The following is a 7,936-nucleotide window of genomic DNA, read 5'->3' as shown; positions in this document are numbered from 1 at the left end:
CAGAGAGAGACAGAAAGAAAGAAAGTGAAAGATACATTGAGAGTCACAAAGAAAAAGAGAATAGGAGAGAGAGGGGGGTTGGAGAGGGTTGGAGAGAATAGATGCCATTAGTAAAACAATAAAGCAATTTAAAAAAAAAAATACTTATCACAAAAGAATCCACTAGATCTATATAACACAGAAATGACAATGGGGCAAACCACAACTATACTATACAGAATCAATTTCCGAACACTAGAGGGACTTTGATTGGCTGGAAGAAAACAAGAAAACTGACTCATTAAAAATTGATAACAACCCCCCCCCCCCCACACACACACACACAAAAGACTGACGAGGGGCGGACAAATAGAAGTATGAGATTCTTGGATATTGATCAAGCCATTATATAGAACAGTTGCCTTGTGACTGGAAATCAGGTAATATACAAGGAAAGTACAAATTCTGCCATATTCTTCTCTTTATGAGTACATGTATATAATATTGATGAAAATAAAGTATATACTTTTCAGACACTTAAACAAAAATATTCCAGAAACTTTATTTCTCAAAACATCATCAACGCACTCACACAATAAACGCAAACATATGGGTGATTGGCGGGTGCTCTGGTGTGGTCTTCCCCTTCTTTCCTATCAAACATCTATTGTCCTTATCTCCCCTTCTTCTTTTTTATGTTTGTTACTCTCTTGTAGCACCTCTAATCTTCTGGCGCTCATAATATGACCTTATGTAATTGTGAGCGCCGTAAAACCTCTACTAAATCTAAACAAACTAAAACACAAACATACATCATCATCCAGTGCCAGATCTGCGGCAGAATTCGGCGGCGATCATGGTTTTCCATTCATTCCTTTGCTCGGATGCTCTAAAAAAAAAAGCTACGTTTCCCTGATCTTTCCCTGTTACCCATTTGTTTAGGTTCCCTAAGTATGTTGTTCTGGGCCTACCCCTGCCTCGCTTGCCCTCAATTTTGCCAGTGAGAGCTAGATGTTCAAGACCCTTATGTCTATTCAGGTGTCCCAAAAACTGCATTTGTCGTTTCCTGATTGTTTTTAACATTGAGCGTCCCACGTGGGCTTCATCAGGCACTACCTCATTTGATTTCTTTTCCTTCCACGATACTCTTAGCAGTCTCCTAAGAAACCACATTTCTGTTGCTTCTATTTTATTATTTTATTTTCACTGTCTTTAGTGATTGTCCAGCATTCACAGCCATATAGAAGGGTTGACCAAACATAGCATTTCATTTTGGTGTTCATTGAGATGTTTCTATTTTTCAGGATTGGGCTCATTTTATTCAAATATACAACAGACACATTAACAACCACACACAGAGCCAGCACTCACTGACAAACGCCGTCTCCCCGAGATAGCCACGGCGACGGAGGGTCACATTTAGGGTGCGGTCGGTCTCGTTGACCAGCAGGATGTCGCTGTCCATGGAGATCCAGGCCCAGTTGAGGTGGAACGGCTGGTTCGCCAGGACATTGCCGCCTGGAATGAAAACAAGGAAAGAGTCATTAAAAGGAGGGGTTTTTTTGGGGGGGGGTGCTTCTATTTTTATTTTATCATTATCATTATCATTATCATTATCATTATCATTATCATCATCATCATCATCATCATCATCACCATCATCATCATCATCACCATCATCATCATCATCATCATCAATGAGTAAGAAATATATAAGAACACAAATATTATATTATGTTTATGGTGATTTACTGTACTTCCATGGTCCCTAAAACGATTGTTGTTGTTGTTGTTGTTGTTGTTGTTGTTGTTGTTGTTGTTGTTGTTGTTGTTGTTGTTGTTGTTGTTGTTGTTGTTGCAGCTGTTGCAGCTGCTGCTGCTATTGATGTTGTTCGTGTTTATATTTGTTGATTTTGTTGCTGTTTTTTTTAATGTTCACCGTTGTCTTCCTACCCCTCCCCATTGAGCGAAGAATAATACCGAACCAAAACGTGTACATATACTGCAATATTTGTCATAGATGGGTTCATTGACTGGTGGATTCGTTATGACAGAAGAAAACCAGTGCTGCATCTTGAATGTAGTGCTCATCCAGGACAAAAGACAGCCCTCTACGGCTCTTCGCACACATACACACACCACAAACACACACACACACACACACACACACACACACACACACACACACACACACACACACACACACACACACACTTATATATACACACTCACACACATACACACATACACACATACACCGAGAGAGGGGGGAAGGAGAAAGAGAGAGGGGGAGATGGAGAGAAAGAAAGAAAGAGAGAGAGAGTGGGAAAGAGAGAAAGAGAGAGAAAGAGAGAGAGAGAGAAAAAAGAGAGAGAAGCGAAAGTGAAAGAAAGAAAGAAAGAAAGAAAGAAAGAACGAAAGAAACAGAAAGAAAATAGAAATAGAACGTGAGAGAGAGATAGAGCGAGAGAGAGGAAAAGAGAGAGAGAGAGGGAGAGAGAGAGAGAGAGAGAGAGAGAGAGAGAGACAGACAGACAGACAGACAGACAGACAGACAGACAGACAGACAGACAGACAGACAAGACAGACAGACACAGACAGAGACAGAGACAGAAATATGGAACTCAAAGTCTCAAAACGACGCGGCTGCCCGTTTGATCCTACGTAATACAGGCACACTCAACACTTAATACGCATATTATATATAGGCTGTAAAAGAATCGGTGACCCTTTGATCAGACGGCATATGATCATTGGCTCCTTACGGCACCGGCGTGGTGAAGCATTTATCGCGTCCTCCAAAGGTTAAAGGTTATCGGCACAATGGCGTACGTGAGTACGGGTGAAAAAAATGTCTCTATGGGTTACTAGCAACAAACGTCTGTCTACTACGAGTATTAAGATACTCAGAGAGGCAGCGTGTTGAAATTAGGCACTCGCTGAAAGAATGGAATCAGAGAAATCAACATTTTCCCCCTGATTGGCAATTTTCATCTTCCATTTTTGCTCAACAATTGTTATGTCCATTTGAGTTTCCAAGAACACTGCAGCTTTTTTTTTCTTTTTTCTTTTTGTAAGTATTTTACGGCGCTCGGAACTACATAAGGCCATATGATCGCGCGGAACACATCAAACATTTTCAGTTGGTAGGAAATTTTGAAACTGCAGCTTTGGAAGTTACCATATTTTATATATATATATATATATATATATATAAAAATAAAAATACATATATATATAGTTGTGCGTTCCCTGAACAAAAATTCTTCCAATAGAAGACAAGGCAGAACTTCACGAGACAGGCGAGAGGGACTGGCGTTAGGAAGGGCACGGGGATTAAACAGCCCTAAACACAAAGTGATTGAGGACAGATGTTGAGCGTGTACATTCTTCCAGAATCCCAAAAGTTTTAGCAACGTCAGCGGCGTAATCATTCAGATCTTTGCCTTGAACATGAAAGTCGTGAGCTCGACTCTTGTATAGAGAAAATTGTAGATGAGTATCTCCATTTTTGTGCTGGTTTTTTTTTCAAGTTTTCAATTTAGATCATTTAGGTGACAGGTTTTGACCCAGTCTGTCAGAGCCAACACGGGCAAAGATGGAGCAATGACCCAGCAGAAAGAGAGAGATATATTCAATAGAAATTCTCCCTGCGCGGGAATCGAACTTGGCCCATGTGAATGCGTTGGCAAAGTGCCTAACCTCTGCACCACAGACGCCGGTATGGTGTCTCCATGTTTCAGCTGGGATGTTTCTGATTCAGCCAAGGTTGGCGCGACTGGTAAGGTCGATGCAACCCGTTCCCGGCGTGATCCAAACTTTGACGATAGGTGCGTAAAATCCTTTCAATACAATTTCGAATAGAAAATCTCCCTGACGATCGTTCGAGTTAGAAGTAACGCCTTCTCAATTTTGGCGGCCTGACTAGCGAGACGAATGAAGGATCACGGCTTCCCAGACAAGCTGGCACTGAACAGATAATTAAGAGAAATAGACGGATAGATGGATAGACTGATGGATAATGGCTAGATATTGTATAGAGACAATATGAAAACAGCAAGGATGGGTCGTGTACCACTTTCCATCCATATAACTCAATAGCCAAAAACCCCTTACACCCCCCCCCCCAAGAGCCAATAACAAGGTAAAATTTCGAAGGTATCAACCCTACCAGGTGTCCTAAAATTTAAGAAAACTATTTGGAATGTTTTCGATTGTGTATATTTGTCTTTATTCAATGAAGGACCATATACAAATACCTGTACTCTCAACCAAGAAATATCCGTATCCAAAGACAATAATTTCTCGAATATTCCCGAAAAAAAAAAACTCAAGGGGAAATAAGCGCAACCTACCAGGGATTTCAACTAGGACTATACACACTGTAGTTCAACATGATACCGTCAGAGCTGAGGGCCACGGAACTGTGGCTCTGGCTTGCTTTGCTTGCAGCACAAAAGACAAGCACTTCATCAGGATAACGTTACAGAGTTGTTGCTTTTTTAACTCTAAGAAATGGCTTGTGGGTCTTCAGAGGAAGATTGATTTTGGAAAATGGGAAAATGTGTATCGGGGGGCGGGGAAGAGATTGATAAGCAATGTGTGGTCTGTCCCTTTGAATCCTCCCCCCTCCACTTCCCACCCCCGATATTGCTACTGCAACTTATGTTCATGCAGAATTCTGCAGCCGTTATCGCTTTGACTTTGACTTGGCATTAATTACAACTCAGCTCATCTCCAAAACACGAACGTTTGCTGAAGTAAAAGAGTGAGTGGATTTGAAGTTCTTTTTTATTTTCGAAGCTGTCCAACAGAGAACTGGAAACAAGTCCGTCATCACAATGCTGGTTATGGGCGTGTCAAGAAAGCAAACGGATGAAGAGGGAGAGAGAGGGTCGCCATTGGTGCGTTCTAATTGCTTCTGTCCTAAACATCTGTCATTTCTGTTTGTCGTCTTGCTTTTCCCCAAGCACTAAATAACCAACAGCGTGCTGATGTACTTCTCTGGCAATCGAATTAAAGAAACAGATGGATTCACTCCAAAAACGCCCATAATTCTCAATCTGTCATTCCTAATTTCAGAAACTCCCTTTTCCATACGCGGAAACCTCGACATATCCTTCGACAAGTCAGGGGGCCAGACGCCGATGGCTACACGGAACAAATCATTTAATATTTTATTTTTTATAATAATTATATTTCCATTTAACATACTGGCTCGTAGAGAAAATCATCGTCTTTATCTACAGCGTGTTCATTTCCGTCTGTCCGCTTAAAACAATTCTAAATCATTTATTGATTTACCAGTGTGCTCGAAACTTTGAATAGCATTTCTGCAGGGCAATGACGTTACAAAAATATTTGTCTGAGATATTATGATGCAGTAATTAAAAAAACGCGCTTTTTTTTTGGGGGGGGGGATATATTAAACATCGACTTTTTAAAGGATCACTACAATACATGATTTACAGTACCCTAACCTACAAATAGCTCATTTTGAGACTACGACATCGCCATGTCCTCATATTTCAGTGTTACCTTGTAGATTTCCCCCCAAGACCGTCTAGAATCCCCAAGTGCGTCTCGAAAAGTGTCGTCGGTGGCTCTCGGACTCTCAACCGTAAGGTCGCGGGTTCGAATCCTGTCGGGGGCCGGACGTTGCGTTCTCACTTCACCAAGGTGAGAATGTTCGCTTTTTAATGTTTAACTCTTCAAGGACGAAGCGAACGCATGTGTCCGACCAGCAATCAGTAACAGACCAAATGCGACGTTGCTGCACGTTTCGAACCACCATACACAAACCATATACGCCATTTTGCATATTTCATAGCGTGCATACATTTTTGCCTGCCTCATTAAAGTTTCAGACAAAGAAAACAGAATGGAAGGATCTGTTCGAAAAACGAAGCTCTGCCTCTTTATTTTCAAATGTACTCCGAAACAGTGCGTCTTCAATGAGTTAACGTGTTTCAATAAGAAACAAAAAAGGTGCCTCCTTTTCTTTTTTCAGTTGCACGTCCCCTGAAGGTGGGCTGGACTGCAGATGAAAGATTCGTGTTTCCCTCACAGACTGCTCAGCCGTGCCCCGTGTTTACGCTTTGGCGGCACAGGAAGTCTTTATGCGAACGTGGAGTGTGGGAAGACTAAGGTCATTGTTGAAAAGAAAAAAACGTATAACTTACAGTACAGGTACCAGGATGTATTTCATTTGTTCCATTTCACCGTAAATGTCGTATGATCTTTTAAAGAGTTAGTTTAGTAAGAGTTTTACGGCGCTCGCTACTGCATAAGGTCATATGAGGGCGCGAAACGCAAGCTGGTTGCACTCACAACAGTCTACAGCACGGATTTCAAAGAGTGCATGCAGGTAAATTGACAATCTTGAATATTGTACACACATGAACAATAATTATGTTAGAGTACAATAAGTTTCCCCGCCCCATTTTCCCCTCTTAAATGAAAATGATAACAACGTTGCTGTTTGGGTTTTTTGGTCAAAATTATCCTGAATATCTTATTATTCTAGTGGGAATGTCAGAATTTTCGTTTACATAACATTATTACAAGAAACGCACACACAAGTTGGCAGAGTGTGGGTGCGTGATTAGACATGGACATAGCGAGAGAAATAGATACAGGGAGAGAAAGAGAAGCAGAATAGACAGACAGACAGACAGACAGATAGGCAGACGGACGGACAATTGAATGGACAGACAAACAGACAGGCGTATGGATGGATGGATGGATGGATAGATGGACAGACTAATGAAAGACTGTTGAACGAAAAGAAAAATGGGACAACGCAATCTATAGGCAAGCAGATACAGAGAAGAGAAGATTGATATTGTTACAATGGATAGACTGATGGATTAATAGATGATCTGTTAAGATAGATGGGCGGAAAGATAGATGAAAAAAAACTCACGAATAAATGAACAGACAGAAGGGTGGACGAATGGAAGAGAGTAAGTAACAACTTATCCGCGGCTGCTGAAGAACGTGCACGGCTCCTATCATGAGCGAGGGAAGAGTGAAGGGGGGAGGAGTTTAGATGGAACGTCAAGAACCAGAACCCTGGGGTAAACACAGGGGAGATAAATGGCGTTCTCGTGTCATGAGTTGTCGTACAAAGTTCCACACCAAATTACAGAAACACTTCTGACTCAATAAACATACTTGCTCCCGGGTACTCGGAGGTCCGGAAACAGGTGAAGCGTTTCCAAAATGGGGTCATTTCCAAAGTTTCGGGTACCACGGGGGTTCATTAAGCCCCCTAATTTTCTTGAGGGAGAAGAAGTGGCGTGGTTTGGGAGGTTGTAGGAACGTACCAACGGATGTCTGTTGGGAAATGGTTAAAGTCTCTTCGTTGTTACAAATACTGTATTGGAGACCCGAGTTCAATTCCCTTGTGAGGATAATTTTTATTGAGTATCTCAATTTTTAATTTAATTTTACTGTTGCTGGAGATATAGTTTCTCTCTTTGTTCGAGTTAACCCTGACACGCCGGGTCGAAGTTAACCACCTTAATAATCTAAATTGTGCCGTTGGGGGCGTAGAAACACCCGCATTAATTTCTTTTTTAAAACCGACCTCAGATCCAAGGTTATTTATTGTTAAATAGAAAAAAAATCTGTGATGCGCTTAATGCTTTGTACAGTTTACATAATACCACACTTAGCCTATCTTATGAGCACTTCCAAGGTGGAGTTTTGACAGTGTATTGACCTAACTGCAACTTACTGAACGTACGCTCTGTTTTTTGGGCACGGTGAATTTATGAGATGGTCTTGTTTTGTCTGGGTTGATGATTGTTTTTTATGCTTAGAGTCGAGTTTTTGTGTGTGTTATTTTAGCGTATGTGTTTTAAAAAAAGTATGTTTCGTGTTTTCGGTGTATGTGTGTGAATGTGTGTGTGTGTGTGTGTGTGTGTGTGTGTGTGTGTGTGTGTGTGTGTGT

This window comes from Aplysia californica, unplaced genomic scaffold (assembly GCF_000002075.1).
Source record: "Aplysia californica isolate F4 #8 unplaced genomic scaffold, AplCal3.0 scaffold00823, whole genome shotgun sequence".
In the NCBI taxonomy this organism is placed as follows: domain Eukaryota; kingdom Metazoa; phylum Mollusca; class Gastropoda; order Aplysiida; family Aplysiidae; genus Aplysia; species Aplysia californica.
Note: the sequence above shows the minus strand (reverse complement) of the source record.